Source organism: Podarcis erhardii (genome assembly GCF_964252035.2).
Source record: "Podarcis erhardii genome assembly, chromosome: 2".
In the NCBI taxonomy this organism is placed as follows: Eukaryota; Metazoa; Chordata; class Lepidosauria; order Squamata; family Lacertidae; genus Podarcis; species Podarcis erhardii.
Genome location: NC_138498.1, coordinates 109,604,016 through 109,626,331, shown reverse-complemented (window position 1 = coordinate 109,626,331; position 22,316 = coordinate 109,604,016). Strand labels below are relative to the sequence as shown.

Here is a 22,316-nt window from a genome sequence, read left to right as displayed (position 1 = left end):
TTCGAAAGCACGTCAAAGTGCAAGGAGATAAATAGGTACCACTCCGGCGGGAAGGTAAATGGCTTTTCCGTGCGCTGCTCTGGTTTGCCAGAAGTGGCTTAGTCATGCTGGCCACATGACCCGGAAGCTGTACGCCGACTCCCTCGGCCAGTAAAGCGAGATGAGCGCCACAACCCCAGAGTCGGTCACGACTGGACCTAATGGTCAGGGGTCCCTTTACCTTTACCTTAGACTGACAGCATGTAGAGGATGGGCAGGAAAGACCAATATTGAACTGTTCCCATAACCCATGGCCCTCTAGATATTTGAAACCAAGATACTTCCTTTTATGGGTGACACTGATAGGGTTTTTTTTATTTTTGTAGCTGTTCCAGACATTGTTTTGAAGATGCCCGGAGCATCCTTGTTTGTTTTTCCTGCATGGCCCCAGATTATCATTTTCCTTCAGGGCTGAGTACACAGAGAGGGAGAGAAAGACGCAATAGTCCTCTTCAAGGGGAGCTTCATTCTTCAAACAGGAACAAAAGCCATCTGAGAGAGGTAGCGGCAGCTGCAACAGAAGGTAAAACTGGCTCCCTTATCTATCCCAGGAAAAGTAGAGACAGACCTTTAGTCATTGCTGCACTATTTTAGGTGGTGGGGGGGGGACTCAAAAGTCTAAGTAGGAGAGAGACGAGATCATGCAGATCCTGTTTTTGATAATAAAGAGTCAACTCCAACATGCTCAGTGTGGTTTACTGCTGACACTGTTGGAAGGAGGGAACACAGAAAGAGACATGTAGATATCCAAAAGGTAAAGAGAAAACCATCTCATTGTCCTATGATGGTCTGCACTTATAATGCTATTTTTAAATGTCCCCTAGGGACAAAAGTGAGATGTGGCCACAGAAATCATTTCAATGTACAGTGGTATCTCGGGTTAAGAACTTAATTCGTTCTGGAGATCCGTTCTTAACTTGAAACTGTTCTTAACCTGAGGTACCACTTTAGCTAATGGCGCCTCCCACCGCCGCCATGCAATTTCTGTTCTCATCCTGAAGCAAAGTTCCTAACCCGAGGTACTATTTCTGGGTTAGCTGAGTCTGTAACCTGAAGCTTCTGTAAGCTGAAGCGTCTGTAAGCCGAGGTACCACTTTATCTGTCACTGGCCATAAATGTGTCGATTAGTAAACCCTCCCAGCTCAAAATGGAGAGAGAAACCACTTGCTGCTGCTGCTGCTGCTGTTGCTGCTGCTGCTTCGGCGATCACTAGTAGCCGAGTAAGATTGTCTTCCATAAACACGGTTTTAACAATGACTCCAAAAGTGACTGTGGAGGCCAATTCTGTATCCACACGTCTTTCCACAGTGGGGACATAGGTTTCCGGGCAGGAGTTGATCACGGTGTGGATTTGCCAAGCGTGCCTTCCTCTTAGCGTTTTTCCCTTTCGTCCTGAGTTCGAGTGTCTTCAAAGCCCATGACACCTTTGGTAAAGGCTGTTCTCCAATTGGAGCGCTTGCAGGCCAGTGTTTCCCAGTTGTTGGTGTTTATACTACATTTTTTTATATATGCCTTGAGACAGTCTTTAAACCTCTTTTGTTGACCTAAACAGAAGGGGAACCCCAAAACAGTCCAATGGAAACTGAGCATGCTCAGTGTGCATGGAATGCTGGTTGGCTGACAGAGGAGGGAAAAGAGGAAAATCGGGGAGGGGTGAGTGAAATTGATTGCCTGGATCCCCCAAATGCAAAGCACTCCACACTGCAACATTTTGTTGCAAGCCCCCCCTCCCCCATATGCCTCTAACTCTTGTTCCGCCTCTCACCTGAAGGTCCACCAGCAAAAATGCTCATCAGAATCAACACCGCCCAGTTTCTCATTGTCTTGGCCCTGCTGCTCCTCCTCTTGTTCTCATCCTGGAGAAGGCTCGCGCCCCAGGAAGGAGTCTCGGCTCCCACCCAGACCCATGTGCTGATCCTTTCCAGCTGGCGCTCCGGCTCGACCTTCGCAGGGCAGCTCTTCAGCCAGAACCCCTCGGTCTTCTACATGATGGAGCCAGCCAAGCATGTGTGGCATAGCATGCCCTGGGGCAGCCCCGAACTCCTCCATGGGCCCCTGAGGGACTTGCTGCGCTCCGTCTTCCTCTGCGACATGGGGGTCCTCCTTGCCTACATCGAGGAACCCAGCATGGTCTACCAGCTCTTCATGTGGCCCATGAGCAGGGCGCTCTGCTCCCCTCCGGCCTGCGAGGCCTTCCGACGCTCTGACATCATCGGGGTGAAGGAGTGCGAGTCCCGGTGTGGCCAAACGCCCTTTGAGAAGATTTCTGAGGCCTGTGCCACCTACAGCCACGTGGTGGTGAAAGCCGTCCGCTTCTTCCAGATGGAAGCGCTTTACCCGCTCCTGACAGATCCCTCCCTCCGTCTCCGGGTGATCCACTTGGTCAGGGACCCTCGCGCCGTGTACGCATCCCGCCAGGCTGTGTCTCTTCACCCCGATGACCTGGTCATCAGCAACGGCGTCAACGGCACTCCCAGCACCCTCGGAGTCATGCACAGGGTCTGCCGCGCCCAGGCTGAAATGTACCTCACGGCCTTGCACCGCATGCCTCCGGCCTTGAGGGGGCGATACCTCCTGACGCGGTATGAAGACCTGGTGAGGGACCCTCTGGAGCACCTGGCCAAGTGGTATCAGTTCACCGGCTTGACCTCCTCCCATAGGCTCGAGTCTTGGGTCTACAACATAACTCACTGGCCCACCGCCAACAGTGGCCAGAAGCCTGGCATCTCCAGCGTGGACCCCTTGGAGATACAGAAAAATGCCAAGGTGGCTTCCCAAGCTTGGAGGAAGCACCTCAGCTTCCAGGAGGTGCAAGACGTTCAAAGCATCTGCAAGGAAGCCATGGAAGTCTTTGGCTACAAGCCAGCTGCGTCAGAGGAAGAGCAGAGAGATTTGACGAAAGACCTTGTCCTTCGCAGGGGGAAAAATTAAGTCCCATGCAGATGGGCTATAATGCAAGGGAGAAGAGGAAGGGTGAAATGGAACCCCCTAGCCACAGCCTCACCTTACACTGGAGGGCATCTCTGGAGATATTTGCCCAAAGAATGCCCACTATATTCTACAATGGTAATGTACTGCAATCTGTCCTCCAATTTCCTCTGAAGTTTTATTCCTCTGTGAAAGAGGTTCTAACTCATTCTCACGGCACATGCAAATTCCATTCGCATTTTGGTGGGTGCGGGATTTTCAGGGTACCTTGTTGTTGGGAGGTGGGTGGCTGAGGGTGGCATGTGTTTTTTTCTCCTTCCCTGTTTCTCCAGCACTTGCAGCCACCCTGGCTGCCTGCACTTCCTAATCTAAAAAAGCCCCTCCACCCGGCCTTTCAACTAAAACATAAACACCTGGGAAGGCTGCCGAGCACAGACCGCTGATGAGATGATTTGCAGAATAGAAGAAAGAACATTGGCAAACACCCCTTGGTCTTCTCAAAAGGAAGGGAAGCACAGGGTGAGGAAGTGAGAACCTGTCTCCCACCCATAAAGACTTCACCAAATTCTTCTCTCCCTTCTAATCATTTTCAGACACAAGTTTTCATCTCATTAATTGATGGAGAATGGTTGAAAATACAGATTTTTTTCCTTCAACATCACACTAATTCTGCCATCACAAAAGCAAGCCAAGATCTCTGTGACAATCTAAAGACCAGCCTAACATACCGGTATTTATTGTGGCAGGAGCTTCTGTAGGAATTATTATTATTATTATTATTATTATTATTATTATTATTATTATTATTATCTACCCGGCCCATCTGGCAGGGTTTCCCCAACCACTCTGGGTGGCTTTCAACAGAAGAATAAAAACAGAATAAAACTTCAAACATTAAAAGCTTCCCTGAACAGAGCTGCCTTCGGATGTCTTCTAAAAGTCAGATACAGTGGTACCTCTGGTTACGTACTTAATTGATTCTGGAGGTCCATTCCTAACCTGAAACTGTTCTTAACCCGAAGCACCACTTTAACTAATGGGGTCTCCCCGCGGCTGCCATGCCGCCACTGCACAATTTCTGTTCTCATCCTGAAGCAAAGTTCTTAACGCGAGGTACTATTTCTGGGTTAGCGGAGTCTGTAACCTGAAGTGTATGTAACCCGAGATACCACTGTAGTTTTTTATTTCCTTGACATCTGAAGGGAGCGTGTTCCACAGGGCGGGTGCCACTACCGAGAAGGCCCTCTGCCTGGTTCCCTGTAACCTCACTTCTCACAGTGAGGGAACTGCCAGAAGGCCCTTGGAGCTGGACCTCAGTGTCCGGGCTGAACGATGGGGGTAGAGACGCTCCTTCAGGTATGCAGAACCGAGGCCGTTTAGGGCTTTAAAGGTCAGCACCAACACTTTGAATTGTGCTCGGAAACGTACTGGGAGCCAATGCAAGTCTCTCAGGACCGGTGTTATGTGGTCTTGGCGGCCACTCCCAGTCACCAGTCTAGCTGCCACATTCTGGATTAGTTGCAGTTTCCGGGTCATCTTCAAAGGTAGCCCCACGTAGAGCGCGTTGCAGTAGTCCAAGCGGGAGAGAAAACACCTCCTTCATTGGATGCAAACCTATGGAGCGTATGGAAAGGAGAGGCTCCTGGGGAAGCTGCTCCTTCCTTCAGGTACTTTCCTTGTTCGCCAGAAGAACCCTTAAACCCATGATGCTTTAGGAAGCCTGCCAGGGAAAGCTTAGTCACGGGTAGTTTGGCTGCTCTCTCTTGACACTGAACGGGTTCCAAAACTGAAGCAGGCACTCCAAAACAGGAGAGACTCCCTTATATGTACACACAACTGAAGAACCACATTTGGGTGCTTTCCAGAAGAACATCCCCTGCCGCCTCCATGTTCAGGTTTCTGCCACGTTGTCTTAGCCTACTTTAATCTGGAGAAATCAAGAGGTTGAAGCTTCTTCTGGCATGAGAATAAGGGGTGGGGTGGGGGAAGCATGGCCTGTTCAATTCCTGTGCTTCAGGATCCTGTTAAAGCAGGAATGGGGAACCTTGGATTTGGCCCCCTCTGGTTCTCTGTCTGGCCCTTGGGACTCTCCCCAGGGCACGCCCTCCTGAGCCACACCCTTCTCCCGCTTCCTTTAAAGCCCTATACGGCCTAGGACCCTCGTACCTACGGAACCACCTCTCCTGGTACGCCCCACGGAGGACCTTACGGTCTACAAATAGTAACACCTTGGAGATCCCAGGCCTCAGAGAGATTAGGCTGGCCTCGACCAGGGCCAGGGCCTTTTTGGCCTTGGCCCCGGCCTGGTGGAACGCTCTGCCACAAGAGATCAGGGCCCTGTGGGATGTGACATCTTTCCACAGGGCCTGCAAGATGGAGTTGTTCCGCCAGGCCTTTGGTCAGGACTCAGCCTGACTCCCCTTTGCTTTTTGTATAAGAACTAATATGAAAGAGGCCTCCCAGCGTACTCACAGGCCCATATAAGATCAGCGTAAACAGTTGGGCCGATGAGCACTTACTGTTCCCAACCCTAACAATGTGGAAAGCCATCTAATTAGACTTCAATTTGATTTTGACCTGTTTTTATGAGGTAATTTAATTACTGTTTGATTTTATACTAATGTTATATATTTGATGTTAGCGGACCTGAGCCTGACTTCAGCTGCGGAGGGCAGGATATAAATAAAAGTTGTTGTTTTTATTATTATTATTATTATTATTATTATTATTATTATTAGCTTTTGCCTGGTTGGAATGAGTCCTTGAACCCTGCTCATGCTTCCTGCTTCCTGATGGAAAACAGAGAGGGGTGTTTGACCGTGAAGGAAGTCGCCTACTGTACAAAGGACAAAAATAACATCCCCACACTTTTGCATTTGACCCTGCCCACAAGCTGGAATGTGGTAACCCCAGAAGGTTTCTCCAAAGGGATTGCAGATATTTATAGAATTACAGTGGTACCTCGGGTTACATACGCTTCAGGTTACAGACTCTTCAGGTTACAGACTCCGCTAACCCAGAAATAATACCTCGGGTTAAGAACTTTGCTTCAGGATGAGAACAGAAATCGTGTGGCAGCTTGGCAGCAGCGGGAGGCCCCATTAGCTAAAGTGGTGTTTCAGGTTAAGAACAGTTTCAGGTTAAGAACGGACCTCCGGAACGAATTAGGTACTTAACCCGAGGTACCACTGTACAGAATCGGAAGAGGCCCCCAGGGTCATCTAGTCCAGCCCCCTCCAACGTTGCTGGCCTCCATCTGCCATCTGCCCCAGCCAGCATGACCAATGGTCAGAGATGATGGGAGTTGCCCAGCAACATCTGAAGAGCTACAGGGCCCTCTCACCCCTCTGCTATAAAGGTGCAGGGAGGTCCCTCCCTTCCTTCATACCGCAATCATCCAACCACGAGCCTCTGCTTTAAAAGAACATAAAGACTTGCCCTGTTGGATCGAATCAAGACCCGGAAGTTTCTGGGCATCCCCAAAGTGTTATGTACTGAAGTTCTCACCCTGGGCGAGCAGGGGGATACTGTAAATAGTTATGCAAATAAGGGATCGAAAGTGATGCTCAGTGATTGGATAGTTTTAGAAAATTGTTACAGTTACGTTGTACTGGAGCTCCATATAAGCAGGCTGACTGAACCCTTCAGTTCAATTCTGTTCTGGCCTGTGAATAAACAAGAGGTGTTTGAAGAATTGCTGTGTCGTCTGATATGTTCACCCACAACTTAAAACAAAGAGTGATGCACTTTGTTCCTAGCATGCAGGTTAGAGCTGGGGCCAGCCAGATGTTGTTACACTACAACTCCTGTCACCCATGACAATGGGCTATGCTGGCTGGGGCTGATGGGAGTCAGAGCCCAAAAACATCTCAAAGGCCACAGATTGACCATCCCTAATCAAGAGGCTAAGTCGTCGCTGGACTTGGAGGTTCCATTTAGCTACAAGGGCTAATCACTGTTGGCTATCAGAAGTCCATCCACATCACCCACATTTCAAGCACATGGCTTCCCCACACAAGAATCCTAGGAACCACTGTTTACCCCTCTCAGGAACAGCAATTCCCAATAGCCATGACAAACTACAGTTCCCATAATTCTTTGAGAGAAGCCAGGCCCTTCAAACATGCTTTAAATGTACGGTGGCGATGTGACCATTACACATAAGAAACGCCATCTTTTTGTGTCGGTTGGCTGCCTAGGATTTTGAAGGAAGGAAGGAAGGAAGGAAGGAAGGAAGGAAGGAAGGAAGGAAGGAAGGAAGGAAGGAAGGCATTCTCTCTCCTGCACCTCTCCTCTGCCCAACAACCACAAATAGATTTATAAGCCCATCTCTCCCCATCAACCCCTCCTTTGTTGTCTTTTCTCTAAACTAAAAAGCCCCACAGACAAAAGCTGTTCCCGCCCATTGATCCAAAGGAAGTTTGTCAAACGGCTTTAAAAACAATATCTCCAGAACTTCAAAATGCACACAGTTAATCCATGTACATAGTTAACGAAAAATAATAGCTGAGATTAAGCTTTTGGTTTCATGGGCCACTGCAAACTCTGGTATCGCTCTACAGGTTCACTGGGAAGAAGCCAGCCTGACTTTTCCATTGCAAACGCTTCTGCTAGCAATCATCCGTCCAATTAAAAACACCTGTCTTGTTAGAGGCTCTCTCCCATATCCGAGTAGAGAAACCGGTGCCAATTTTTGTTTGCCTTTTTGAGAGAGGGCAAATGCACTGTGGCTGAATCCCTTGTGGGGCTCTGTGCAACCACACGAAAGGTCCCACTGGTCAAGCAACAGTCTAATGGCTAACTAGATGCCTCTAGGAAGGCAACAACTCCCTTCCCCATCCCCTGCCGCTGCCACTAACCCCCCGCCCGCCCGCCCAGCTAGACATATGCCCGTTTGTTGGCTGATGTCCATTGAAACTGGTAGGGTGGTGGGCAGGGAGCCCAACAGTAGGTGGCGCCAGAGCCAATGACTATTAGATGGCAACTTTAAGTTCGCCACAAGGACTATTGCTACAAACAGGGATGCGGGTGTCGCTGCAGTCTAAATCACAGAGTCTCTTGGGCATGCCGATCAGAAGGTTGGAGGTTTGAATCCCCATTGCTCCCGTTGCTCGGTCCCTGCTCCTGCCTACCTAGCAGTTCAAAAGGACACCAATGCAAGTAGAAAAATAGGAATTGCTGTGGCGGGAAGGTAAATGGTGTTTTCCATGAGCTCTGGTTTCCGTCATGTTGTTCCATTGCACCAGAAGTGATTTAGTCCTGCTGGCTACACGACCCGGAAAGCTGCCTGTGGACAAACGCCGGCTTCCCCAGCCTGAAAGCGAGATGAGCACTGCAACCCCATAGTCGCCTTTGACTGTACTTAACCGTCCAGGGGTCCTTTGCCTTTTTTCTTTTTTTTTAACCCACAGAATATTGTAAGTTCAGCTGCATATTTCCCTGCATCAGGCCCCTTCTCAACACATTACAGCAAGCATCTACTAACTTGGCCCCCCAGCTGTTTTGGGACTACAATTCCCATCATCCCTGACCACTGGTCCTGTTAGCTAGGGATGATGGGAGTTGTAGTCCCAAAACAGCTGGAGGACCGAGTTTGGGGATGCCTGCATTGCAGGCACACCTCATTTTAAGGAGCAGCCTTCATAGCTCAGCTGGTAGAGCATGAGACTCTTTTAATCTCATGGATGCAGGATTAAGCCCCATGTAGGACGGAAGATTCCTCCATTGCAAGGGGTTGGACCTCATGTTTCCTTCCAGCTCTATGTTGGAAGCGCTTTATTGCGCTTCGCAGATATTGCTTTTAAAACACACACACAAAATGAAGGACTGGAGGAGTCAACATTGAGCCAAGACCCTCCATCAGCAAAAAGATCCTGACTTGCTGAAGTCTCAGATGATGGTTACCATATTTAGCAATAAAGTATTTTTTAATTAAAGTATATACAGTGATACCTCAGGTTACATACGCTTCAGGTTACAGACTCCGCTAACCCAGAAATAGTGCTTCAGATTAAGAGCTTTGCTTCAGGATGAGAACAGAAATCTTGCTCCGGCGGCGCGGCAGCAGCGGGAGGCCCCATTAGCTAAAATGGTGCTTCAGGTTAAGAACAGTTTCAGGTTAAGTATAGACCTCCGGAACGAATTAAGTACTTAACCTGAGGTACCACTGTACATTGTTTTTTTAAAAAAGACCCATAGTGCTATTGCACACTTAACAGACTACAGTATAGTGTAAACGTAACTTTTATATGCACTGGTGAGGGGGAATTATGCAACTTGCTTTTATTGTAATATTCGCTTTATTGCGGTGGTCAGGAACAGAACCCCGCAATATCTCGGAGGAATGCCTGCATTTACAAATAGGACCAATGGACAGCAGGAACAATCCCTGTGCAACAAACATGCTCTATGCATAGTCAAAGGGGGAGTGGGGCAGCTGCCTCCCCCCCCCAGTCAAATAAATCAATAAAAATACTTAACTAACTAGGGTTCTGCTCCCTTCAACATAAAGCCTGCCCCCTAACATAAAGGCTGCCCCCTAGCATAAATCCTGGCCATGTCCATGAAACATGCCAAGCCCTAATTTGGTTTCGCCCTGCTTCTCTTCTTATTCCTGAGCTGTCCCACTTTTCTAGTTATGGCCACATCTCAATTTTGTCCCTGGGGGACATTTAAAAATTAGTTAATGGGGGGGGCGGTTCTGAGGAACAAAGTAAGAACCAAAACAAGGCCATCCTTTGAAATTCACAGTTACCTGAATTCTGTGACGCACTTTTCCAACCAACCAAAGTTGACAAAAATGCAGATTGTATGGGGAAAGCGTGCATAAAATAATGAATATTTTTGTATTTTTTTAAAAAAGCATACAAAATGTGTTATATTAGGGGGAACTGTTTGCAAAAAATATAAGTCGCAAATTTGCTGCAAAGACTTGGAGAACTGAATTTAAGATTCAAAAAATGAGAAACTGGGAGGACCGAATTAGACAGATCCTTCCATCTCTAGCAGCCCCGTTTTGAGTGTTTGTGCTGGAATGAGCTTGAAATAATGTGATATTCCTTGCCTCCTGCTCTTTATTGCTGCATTTCTTATTTTAATATTGTACATGCTTTCCAGTGATTTTATCAAATATCATAAGCCACCGTGGGAAAATGTTACATTTTGAAAAGGAAGCTAACAATAAGCATGTTGATGTGAGATTACTGTTAATCTGATGCCATGCAGTGTTAAGAGTTGTATCTTTTGATTGTACTTGTCAGAGACTGACAGTGCAATCCTATGCATTTAACTGTGTTCTAGGGTCCCAGGTCTACATGATGGTGGTGACTCTAGGGCAGGGGTCAGCAAACTTATTCAGCAGGGGGGTGGTACACTGTCCCTCAGACCTTGTGGGAGGCCAGATTATATGGTGGGGGGGTGAACGAATTCCTATGCCCCACAAATAACCCAGAGATGCATTTTAAATAAAAGCACACATTCTACTCATGCAAAAACATCAGGCAGGCCCCACAAATAACCCAGAGGTGCATTTTAAATAAAAGGACACATTCTACTTATGTAAAAACACGCTGATTCCCGGACCATCTGTGGGCTGGATTTAGAAGGCGATTGGGCCAGATCCGGCCCCCGGACCTTAGTTTGCCTACCCAGTGCTCTAGGGCTTGTGGGAGTGGTTTGATACAGGGAAACCAAAGAAGGATGTCAAAAGCGCCAGAATGGCCAGTTCTAGCACTTTATTAAAGAAGGTGTCAATGTTCAACACACTGTACAGAGCCTTGCTTCCTTTGCAGACACAACAAAAAATTCCTTCCAGTAGCACCTTAAAGACCAACTAAGTTAGTTCTAGGTATGAGCTTTCGTGTGCATGCACACTTCTTCAGATACACTGAAACAGAAGTCACCAGACCCTTCTATATAGTGAGAAGGTGGGGAGGGGTATTACTCAGAAGGGTGGTGGGAATGGGTGATTGGCAGATAGCTGTGATGAGCCTGTTGACGACTCTTAACGACTGCAATAGGTCTTACAGGAAAAAGCAAGGGGTGAGAAGGTGAAAAATGGCTTTGTCATGTATAATGAGATAAGAATCCAATGTCTTTGTTCAGACCAGGTCTCTCCATGGTTTTAAGTTTGGCCATAAGTTGCAATTCAGCAGCTTCTCTTTCCAGTCTATTTCTGAAATTCCTTTGTAGTAAAACAGCTACTTTGAGATCTTGTATAGAATGTCCTGGGAGATTGAAGTGTTCTCCTACTGGTTTCTCTGTCTTGTGATTCCTGATGTCCGATTTATGTCCGTTTATTCTTTGGCGTAAGGTTTGGCCTGTTTGTCCAATATAGAGAGCTGAAGGACACTGTTGGCATTTGATGGCATACACAACAAGTCGAACACCGCAGACACAAGTCGAACACCGCAGCCAATCTGGGCAGCTTCCAACATATATAAAAAACGTGATAAAACATTACTTAAAAAAAAAAAAAAAAAAAAACTTCCCTATCTGTCTTCAGATGACTCCAGGTCGGATAACTCCATACCCTCCAACGTTTCTCTGATGAAAACAGGGACATCCTACCATACCCTCCAATATTTCTCCGATGAAAATAGAGATGTCCTAAGGAAAAGGGATGGGACACGGGTGGCGACGTGGGTTAAACCACAGAGCCTAGGACTTGCCGATCAGAACGTTGGCGGTTCGAATCCACGACGGGGTGAGCTCCTGTTGCTCGGTCCCTGCTCCTACCAACCTAGCAGTTTGAAAGCACGTCAAAGTGCAAGTAGATAAATAGGTACCGCTCCGGCGGGAAGGTAAACGGCGTTTCTGTGCGCTGCTCTGTTTCACCAGAAGCGGCTTAGTCATGCTGGCCACATGACCCGGAAGCTGTACGCCAGCTCCCTCGGCCAATAAAGTAAGATGAGCGCCGCAACCCCAGAGTGTGGGCAGAGACTGGACCTAATGGTCAGGGGTCCCTTTACCTTTAAGGAAAAGTGGGACATTTTGGGTTCAAATCAGAAACTTGGGATGGCTTCTATAAATCCAGGACTGTCCCTGCCTGGAAAATAAATAAAAATTTAATTTTGTTATTTATTTCGACCGCGTCAGACCAACACAGCTACCTACCTGAACCTGGAAAATAGGGATACTTGGAGGGTCTGCAGTTTGAGAGAAATTGTGGTCCTCTCTGAGACATGCTGTCTCTCGAGTTCCAGAGTTCCTTATGGATAGGCAGGGAAGAGAGAGAAAGGACACAGATGCCAGGGACAGTGGGAGCCAGTGCCATCGGTACAATTTGGAGGCTCGTGATGCGTGCCAGTAAATGTTTAGTATGCATGGGCATATACACCATGCGGCCACAACTGGATATAAAAACACAGAGTTCTTCTAGGGAAAATTGACCTTCTATTGTACGGAAGCTCTAGTTTTCAAATGATTATTCTGAACCGCCAGGGGGCGCAAGAGGCACACGGACAGAGACGCGACTGGAGGGGAAAAAACCAGCCTTGAAACCAAGTAGGAAGTTGGAGGGGGCGGTTCCCAAATGTGGGCGTGTCTGGTGCGGGCTGCCGGGCGGCGGATTGGAGGAAAGCAAAAGGGGAGGGGCGACGAGTCCTACCTACGTCGTTTTACGTCCCTTCAAGCGCTCGCGCGCGTGAATATACATATTTCTGAGGCGAGAGCGACGTCACCCGCCGCGCTTCCCCCGTCCTCCTTACGGAAGAGGTGACGCTTTTGACGCGGCGGGTCAAGGGCGAGCGGGGCGGGGCCGGCGCCGGATCGAACGGCCTTGCGAGTCGTGTATTGGTTTGGAGCGCGGAGGGAGGGAAGAGGGCGTGGCCTCCGGCGAGGACGGACTCGCCTTAAGAAACCGCTCTCCAGTCTCCGCCCTTGCATGAGGGAAGGGAGGCGTGGTCTCAATCAGAAAGCGGGTGGGGTGAGGGGGGCGGGACGGCTGGTTGCCATGGGTTCGCTTCCGGCGCTGCCTGGCGGAAGTGGCTGGAATTCTGCTGCTGGCTGCCGTTTGCTGTCGTTGCCCTCGGTCAGTGCGCGGGGAGGCGGGGGGCGCCCCTCTCGCCGGAGGAGTTGGGGGGCAGCGCGGCCCCCCCCAGAGTGAGGCGGGCGGGGGAGGGGTATGGAGGGGGAAGGGACGGAGGGGAGGGGGAACCGAAGGACACGAGGGAGGGAGCAGGGCAGCCCCTCTCCGCCCCGCGCCCTATTTATCCGCGTATTTAGAAACGCCTGTGCTTTGGGAGCGAGCCTGAGGGAAGCGAAGGGGCTGCTCGCAGTCGGCCGGGAGGTGGGCGCAGAGAAGGAGCCGCGAAAGGCCCTGTCACTTGACTTTTTAAAGGGGACACCTCTTCCCTGTAGGACCTCCCATCCCCTGGTCAGTTAGAGCGCATATAAGCAGCACTGTCCTCACAATACCGTATCTAGGTGAGCCTAAGAGGCTGCCAGGTACAGGGGTACCTCGGGTTAAGTACTTAATTCGTTCCGGAGGTCTGTACTTAACCTGAAACTGTTCTTAACCTGAGACACCACTTTAGCTAATGGGGCCTCCTGCTGCTGCCACGCCACCGGAGCACGATCTCTGTTCTCATCCTGAAGCAAAGTTCTTAACCTAAAGCACTATTTCTGGGTTAGCGGAGTCTGTAACCTGAAGCGTATGTAACCTGAAGCGCATGTAACCCGAGGTACCACTGTACTGGGTAGCCCAGTATCGTTTTCTCTCACAGGTAGTAGCTGCCCCAAATCTTAAAAGCTGCAGTGGTGTTTGTGTGTGAATATATATATATATATATATACACACACACACACATACACACACACAGTGGTGCCTCGGGTTACATACGCTTCAGGTTACAGACTCCGCTAACCCAGAAATAGTACCTCGGGTTAAGAACTTTGCTTCAGGATGAGAACAGAAATCGTGCTCCAGCGATGCGGAGGCAGTGGGAGGCCCCATTAGCTAAAGTGATGCTTCAGGTTAAGAACAGTTTCAGGTTAAGAACGGACCTCCGGAACGAATTAAGTACTTAACCCGAGGTACCACTGTATATATATATATATATAGACACACACACACACACACACAAGATATATATATGTCTGTGTGTGTTAATTTTGACCTGGGATCCGTTGTGATAAAGGGTGGGCTAGAAATGTACCTAATAAAGAAAATTATTATGGCCCTGTTTATAGTACTATATTATTAATAAGAGTTTATTTATAAGCCACCCATCTGACTGGGCTCCCCCAGCCACTCTGGGCAGCTTCCAACAAATCAAAACACTAATTAATTATGTGACCCCTGCAATCTTTGCGAGGGAAGGTGTGTGACAAGCGGTCCCATCTGTCCTTCAGCGTCAGGCAAGAGGTTGCATTTTAGAGAAATGATTAGATGACTGCCCTCCCGGGTGGTGTTTGCGTGAAGCAACAGAGTTATCCATGGGAAAGTTCTGGTCTCAGTCTGAGTTTATTATGTTTTTAGAAGTGTTGGAAGCCACCCAGAGTGGCTGGGGCAACCCAGTCAGATGGACAGGGTACAAATAAATAATTGTTATAAGTGGTAGTGATCAAGGCTTATGTAGGAATGAGCTTGAAAGGCAGAAGGTTTTTAATCCAGTTTTATATGCTACACAGGGGCATGGTGACTGAGGCCAGAACAATTGGCGACGCAGTGTTGTGCCTCCGGCCAGGGAATCCTACTGGCATTGTTTAAATCCAGCAAGAACTTGTGTCTTTTTTGAGATTGTGTCTAAAAAAAATCTACAGTACAAAGAGATGTGGAACCAGGCTTAAGGACAACTGAGAAGAACAGCTAGACACTGAGGACAATGAGAGTGCTGCGCTCCGTGGGTTTTCTGTAGCGGAGGTTATGATCAATTGTGAAGACTGAACTTCCCCTCTGTGAAATGGAAGATTCCACACGAGCCTTAAAAAAGACTTGAAGGGGATTATCCTGGCACCGGAAGACCATGCTGCCATTTGTTTTAGTGGTGGCTAAGGCTGCAGGAACATTTCACCCCTACCTTTAAGCATAGTGGGGTCTGTGTAAGAAATTGAAGAAAGAAGACTTTTTCTGGCTTATCTCACTCTACTGTTTCTTCAAGGTGGAGTCTTTGAAGGGGGAGGGGGGTGCCAAGTGACCCCCCTCCCCCAGGAGAGAAGAACATTAGGCTGGCCACCCTATATCTATGGCAATATGACACCTTCCAGGTGAGTAGTTAGGTGCAATTCACTCAAAGCTTACACTTGTTTTGCACTGTAACCATATTCTGTTTAGCTTGCAAGTGTTTGGATGTCATTCACTATGTGTTCAGTTATGAAAGTGCAAGTATGAAGTGAATGAATCAAGCCCCATGTTTTTTACCTTTAATCTGTTGAAATCTGGGCTTGATAGGTTATGTGAGTAGGTAGGATTTCATGTACCTCTTGTCCCTAATGTCTGTAGTGACCCATTTCTTTCCTAATAAAGTAGGTGAGTTAAGTAGACTTGTGTGCATCTGTTTGGCTTTCGCAATTTATACTTGGCGCAGAACTGCCAGTTAGCTAGGCACACATAACCCTTCACAGTAATTGAATCTTGTTGCAACAGGAAGGGTGTGAGGGCCTTTTGAATACACCCTGTAGTAGATCTGGGTGCTTTCCTGTATCAGTTAACTGCAGTCATTCAGAGACAGCGACCAGTTGTGCATGTAGTGCCTGAGACCTGTGAAAGGACAAAAATAATCATTGCAGGAACAGATGTCCAGAAATGTGGTATGTATTTCTGAAGAAATCTCTTCGGTGGAGAACAAATATGCTGGGCACATTGATCATACGTTTCTTTGTTTCTCTTTATCATAATATATGATTGTGTTGGGTGTAATTTGCATTTATTTGATCTAGAGGCTTCATTTAATTTGGATCTGAGATATTTCTAGATTGACTTAATGGAGTGATTGTACTTATTTCTTTAGCCAGATCTATATTTCAGTTTCAATGTATCCTATCATTATTTTTGTAATCACAGTATTATAATGGTTGTAATAATCACAGTATATGGATAGAATGCTTGTCAGAATGCTTCAGATCACAAGGCCTTTGTAAGTTAATATTTCAGTCTTAGTGAGCATTGTTGTTCAGAGGTAGGGAACCCCTGACAGGGGGCTGGCTACGCACCCTCTTGATCCCTGTCAGTCTTGGCTGGTAAAGTCTTGTGGGAAGTAATGACTGGATGGTCCATTAAGTGGTTATGCCTTGCTATTGGAGGTAGTTATGCCTACTGCCTTGAAAGAGGTGGTAGTGTGGCCCCTTTTGAAGAGGCCTTCATGGGTTCAGAGGTTTTAGAAAATTGCTACCCAGTCTCTAATAATTCCTTCCTGGGCAAGGTGATTGAGAGGGTGGTGACCAGCTAGCTACAGGTATACCTGGAGGAAGTAGCGTGAGATACCGGTCCCAATCAAGGTGTTAGTAAGAGTATACAGAGCCTTAAACAAAGCTTGGGACTGAGGTACAGTACCTAAATATGTGCCTCCCTCAACACCAACCATCTTGGGCCCTATGAAAGGGCCCTGTTAGCAATACCGCAGTGTTGACTTCCTGGTTGGTGTTGACCTGTGACAGAGCTTGGGTGGGTCCCCGTTTGTGGAATAACCTTCCTGCTGATGTACAACCTGTCTCCCTCATTATTAACTTTCAGGAAGACCTTAAAAGCATTTCTGTTCACTCTGCCATTGGATGGCTCAAAGATAAAGGTAAAGGTACCCCTGCCCGTACGGGCCAGTCGTGTCCGACTCTAGGGTTGTGCGCCCATCTCACTTAAGAGGCCGGGGGCCAGCGCTGTCCGGAGACACTTCTGGGTCATGTGGCCAGCGTGACGAAGCTGCTCTGGCGAGCCGGCACCAGCGCAGCACGCGGAAACGCCGTTTACCTTCCCGCTAGAAAGCGGTACCTATTTATCTACTTGCACTTAGGGGTGCTTTCGAACTGCTAGGTGGGCAGGAGCTGGGACCGAAAGACGGGAGGTCACCCTGCCGCGGGGATTCGAACTGCTGACCCTGCGATCGGCAAGCCCTAGGCGCTGAGGTTTTACCCACAGTGCCACCCGCTCAAAGATACTGTTCCTTAAAACCTTGAAATTGTTAAACGTAAGAGTATGTGATTGTTCTGCAAGTTTCAGGGTTATTCATAGTACAGTCATACCTCAGGATAAATACGCTTCAGGTTGAGCGCTTTCGGGTTGCGCTCCGCGGTGACCCGGAAGTAACGGAGCGCGTTACTTCCGGGTTTCGCCGCTCGCGCATGTGCAGATGGTCAAAATGACATCACGCGCATGCACAAAAGCGGCAAAACGTGGCATGCGCAGACACGCTGTCGCGTCTTACGTTCTGTTCGGGATGCGAACGGGGCTCCAGAACGGATCCTGTTTGCATCCCGAGGTACCACTGTACTTTTAGATGTTTTGAATGTGTTTTTATTATGAAATTTTGCTACTTGGGTGTCCGCTGCTCTGGAATCATGGGATGGGATAGGATAGGAAGAGATAAAATTTAATACATAATAATAAATTGGCCTGGCACAGGTTTCAATTTTGTCTGAGACCTCCCCTCCCCCCCCCCCCCCGGCAAACCACACCCACCTGATACTATATGTAATGCCAGGTGTGGAGCAGGTAAAGACGTGGCTGCCAAGGAACTATCAGGAGCCTTGGAAGTGTGTTGAGGTTGTACCTTAAGCTGACTGGGTACATTACAGAGTTTCCAATTGGGAACTCAGTAACACAGCTGTGCCCTCTCTAGCTATGTGGTATGTGAATCTGTGAGAGATAGCAGCTTACTGAAGGGAACCTAATGTCAGAAGTAAGATCTGGGCCAGAGGCCTCTAGTTCACAGATCAGTCCCATGAATTGCAAACCTGTGTATGTTTATCTAGAAGTCAGTCCTAATGCACTCACTTGTACTCCCAATAAGCATTTGCAGGATTCCAGCCTTGGCGACAGTGGAATTGAAATACTTTATTGTCACTTGTACAACTTGTATACAGTGAGATTACACGAGCACCCCCCACCCAGCCCTCTTAGTCTTAATTCCCCTTGTTTACTGACGCACACCCACCAAACCCAAAAGTCATTTGCCCTGTTGTTATCTTTTCATTCAGCAGCCTAACAGCCCACAGATAGAAGCTGTTCTTTACCCTGTTGAAGCAGTAGATAGGAAACTGGAAGTTCAATTTAATGGTTTCTGTGAAGGGTACTTGCTGAAACTGACACGTGATTTTAGGGCCCAGGGTTGTCTGTCCTGTCTGTTTAGTCTCTGAGTCCTGCCACACATGTTATTGAGTTCATACTAGCATAATTTTGCACTGTGGGAAGGGTGGTTCAACTGGCGTGGATAGGATAGTGCTCAGTGTGGCCACTGCCCTGCCTATGTGAGGCCACTGTCTCTTGCCAAGTCTGACTTGATCAGTTGCACCCTGATCAAGTTGTGGTATCATGAGCTGCTGTGGTGGTACATAATCACAACGCATGATACCACACTGGAGCAAAAGCCCAAATTGCTTCCTTACATAGCAAATCACATACCAGGCTATTAATCTGACATGGGCAAAGCAGGGGCTGGCATAGGGTATTTTTGTAAAGTTCTGTTTATAGTGTCTATTTGCTCACTACTCAGTATACTAAATATTGCTTTCTGAGCACTATTTTTGGCACTTGACCCTCTTGCTTTGACGAGTCCCACAAGCCTCTGCTCTCCTTTTTTTAAAACCTGTTTGATTACTTTGATCCTTGCTTTAAAAATTCAAACTTGTGAAAGCCCTGATCACCTAGTGGGCTTATTAAATCAATGTGCACATTTCCATATATCTGAATACAGCAAGTCCAAACATGATTGTTATTTACTCCCAAGAGTTGTAGATGGGCTTCCACAATACAGATGGTGCTTAGGTCTGATACCATGCTAAATTAGAGGGGAGGAGATTTCAGGATGTCCCAGATGAAAGATGAAACAAATATGCAGAAAGTGCAGAAGGGGAGGATGCACATGGAAATGCTTCTGTTTCACTGATCCCATAGAGCAGCAAGGATATGGAGCAAAATGGTTGTACTGCCTGCTATAATAATAATAATAATAATAATAATAATAATAATAATAATAATAATAATAATAATAATAATAATAATTTATTATTTATACCCCGCCCATCTGGCTGGGCCTCCCCAGCCACTCTGGGCGGCTTCCATAGAAACCAAAAATACAGTAAAATATCACACGTTAAAAACTTCCCTGAACAGGGCTGCCTTAAGATGTCTTCTGAATGTCAGGTAGTTGTTTATCGCTTTGACATCTGCTGGAAGGGCGTTCCACAGGGCGGGCGCCACTACCGAGAAGGCCCTCTGCCTGGTTCCCTGTAGCTTTGCTTCTCGCAATGAGGGAACCACCAGAAGGCCCTCGGCGCTGGACCTCAGCGTCCGGGCAGAATGATGGGGGTGGAGATGCTCCTTCAGGTTACTGGACCGAGGCCGTTTAGGGCTTTAAAGGTCAGCACCAACACTTTGAATTGTGCTCGGAAACATACTGGGAGCCAATCTAGGTCTTTCAAGACCGGTGTTATATGGTCTCGGTGGCCGCCCCCAGTCACCAGTCTAGCTGCCGCATTCTGGATTAGTTGTAGTTTCCGAGTCACCTTCAAAGGTAGCCCCACGTAGAGTGCATTGCAGTAGTCCAAGCGGGAGATAACCAGAGCATGCACCACTCTGGCGAGACAGTCCACAGGCAGATAGGGTCTCAGCCTACGTACCAGATGGAGCTGGTAAACAGCTGCCCTGGACACAGATTTGACCTGTGCCTCCATGGACAGCTGTGAGTCCAAAATGACTCCCAGGCTGCGCACCTGGTCCTTCAGGGGCACAGTTATCCCATTCAGGACCAGGGAATCCTCCACACCTGCCCACCTCCTGTCCCCCAAAAACAGTACTTCTGTCTTGTCAGGATTCAACCTCAATCTGTTAGCTGCCATCCATTCTCCAACCGCCTCCAGACACTCACACAGGACCTTCACCGCCTTCACTGGTTCTGATTTAAAAGAGAGGTAGAGCTGCTACCTCGTATCTGCACAAAAGACAGAGCCATTAGGACTTTTGGGAGAAATTCAACCTTGCTCTAAAGTGATTGTTCTTTCATGGACTTGCCAGATGATATGATCCCCTCTCTCCCCCCTCTGCACTGTTCCAGAGTTCGTATCTCTCTCCCCCCCCCCCCCAGGGGAAAACTGATGTCTCCCCTCCTCTGACAAGACTTCTGACAGGGCTTCATCTGATGACTCATTAGTTGAATCCTACCGTAAGTCTCCAATAAGCAGCCCCCATGCTTTTAACTCTGCAAGATTGGCCTTAAATGGGGTCAAGTTGAATCCACCACAGTGTTTTACACTGTATATTCAGTATTCTATGCAGCATGTCCTAATTTAAAGTTAAATGTTGGCTCGTAAGGTCAGTGATACTAAAGTAATTTAATAATGGTTGGCTAGGCTTGTATTATGGGCAAGATGTTTCAGCGACTCCCTGTTTAGTTCCAACATCACGTACAGTATTCCCTGTGAATACTGAATTCCACCCATCTCTGGTTTTCTGAGATCATGACTGTACAAGAACTTTGAGGCCCTAATTAACTCAGTCTCTTCGAAATATGTTCAGCCTCTTATGAGTTTATGCAAATTAATGGGGGAAGAGAGAGACTGAGATCCAGGTGACCACAGAAGCTAAACTGAAGATGTTATTCTGATGGTGGATGGCTTTGGGTAGCAGCTCCAGGGTCTTTTCTGGGGGATCCATGTTATCCCCTTACTTGGAATGAACCCAAGCAAAGCCTTGGACTTACACCTGTTCTTCACTCCCATGTGGTAAGGAGGAAGACTTTGCTTGCATTTACTTTTGGTTTCACAGAATCCTGCTGCCTTGTTGCATGTACAGTGGTGCCTCGCAAGACGAAATTAATCTGTTCCGTGAGGCTCTTTGTATAGCGGTTTTTTCGTCTTGCAAAGCAAGCCCATTGACAGCTTAGCGGATTAGCGCTATTAGCGGTTTAGCGGCTTTTAGCGATCAGCTGTTAAGCGGCTTATCAGCGGATCAGCTGATAAGCGGCTTAACGGCTTAGGAAAAGGGGGGGGAGGGGAAAAAACCCACAGGAACTCGCAAGACATTTTCGTCTTGCGAAGCAAGCCCATAGGGAAATTCATTTTGCGAAGCGCCTCCAAAACTGAAAACCCTTTCGTCTAGCGGGTTTTCCGTCTTGGCTTGTTTATTTGACCAGAGTTTGTTTTAAATTCCAATCTTTGATTGGTATTAAACAACAGACCTCTGTCAAAGTAAACACTAATGAATTCCTTTTCCGAACTGTTATAGGAGGAAAGGGGGAACATGTGAGATTTCACTCATTCTGACCTGTTCACGTATCACTGAACAATGGTTTAGTGTAACACACAAACAAAGTAGCTGTCTGTTTGGCTACTCAACATGCACAGCATAATAGTTTATCCTGTCTGACCAGATGGCTATTTAGACTGAAATGTGTCATGTGGTTTCTCTCTTCTCTTCTGCAACACCTGAGAGTTGTGTTGTTATTGCCTTGATTGTGGGCGATCCCAAATTTAATTAGTGTGCCACTCTAAATCAAGATAAACTCTACTCAAGTATAGCCAGGACACTTCAACAAGCAATGCCTTGGCTGCATCTCTTACTCCTTCACTTGGAAGTAGTTGTGTTTACTGTGTAATTTTGGTTCCTGGGAACATAAAAGCCAGTGGAGAAATAGTCTTAGCTAGCCAGGTCAGTGGGAAGGGACATCCTGGATGAAATGTGAGACAAACGGGGGTGGATGTGAAGCTTGCCTCCCCTATAGAAACTATTTGTGCTTCATGAGGGTGGCCCCTCTCACAGCTGGAGAATTCTTAACATTTCACTTCACCTGTGAGCTGCTCGTCTCCATTCTTAAACCAATGAATTGTTTTCCTGCAAGATTATTGCATAAATTACATTATTTCTGTTTAAGCTGTGCCCAGTATAACACATTTGTAGTAAGTAGACACAGGTACCTGCAATATGTTCTGCGCTAGAATGGGAAGCCTGTAGCTTTCCATATGTTTTTGGGCTCCAACTCCCATCAGCCCCAGGCCAGGAGTTGTAGCCCAATAACACTGGGATTCTCCATCCCTATTCTGTAGTGTCCTCACAACCTCAGGAAGAAGTCATAATGGGGCCTGGCCTGTAGATTCTAACAAGATTGCAGGTAGAAACACCTCAATTTCTCCTTAGACCTACAAGAATTCCCTGCATTCACTTTCTAACAGGAATCAGCCAGATGTTTCTAACAGGAATCAGC

The 22,316-nt window shown here is 47.5% G+C and overlaps 1 protein-coding gene and 1 pseudogene across 6 annotated transcripts in view; both read left to right on the top strand.

Annotated features, from left to right (window-relative positions):
* Positions 1 to 525: 525 nt before the first annotated feature.
* LOC309337053 (carbohydrate sulfotransferase 6 pseudogene) lies at positions 526 to 3,679 on the top strand (annotated as a pseudogene). The gene is made up of 2 exons (XR_014161656.1): positions 526 to 562; positions 1,811 to 3,679. The product of XR_014161656.1 is annotated as a carbohydrate sulfotransferase 6 pseudogene (transcript).
* Positions 3,680 to 12,908: 9,229 nt separating this feature from the next.
* MGAT1 (alpha-1,3-mannosyl-glycoprotein 2-beta-N-acetylglucosaminyltransferase) overlaps positions 12,909 to 22,316 on the top strand; it is a 47,057-nt gene continuing 37,649 nt past the window's right edge. For 2 of the 5 annotated variants that reach the window (XM_081853560.1, XM_081853556.1), the window contains exons 1-2: positions 12,909 to 12,997; positions 14,599 to 15,174. The gene's annotated coding sequence lies outside the window, so the exon portion shown is untranslated. Of the gene's footprint in view, positions 12,998 to 13,124; positions 13,371 to 14,581; positions 15,175 to 15,556; positions 15,718 to 22,316 lie in introns of those variants that run through there. The other 3 variants (XM_081853557.1, XM_081853563.1, XM_081853559.1) reach the window with 3 other exon arrangements.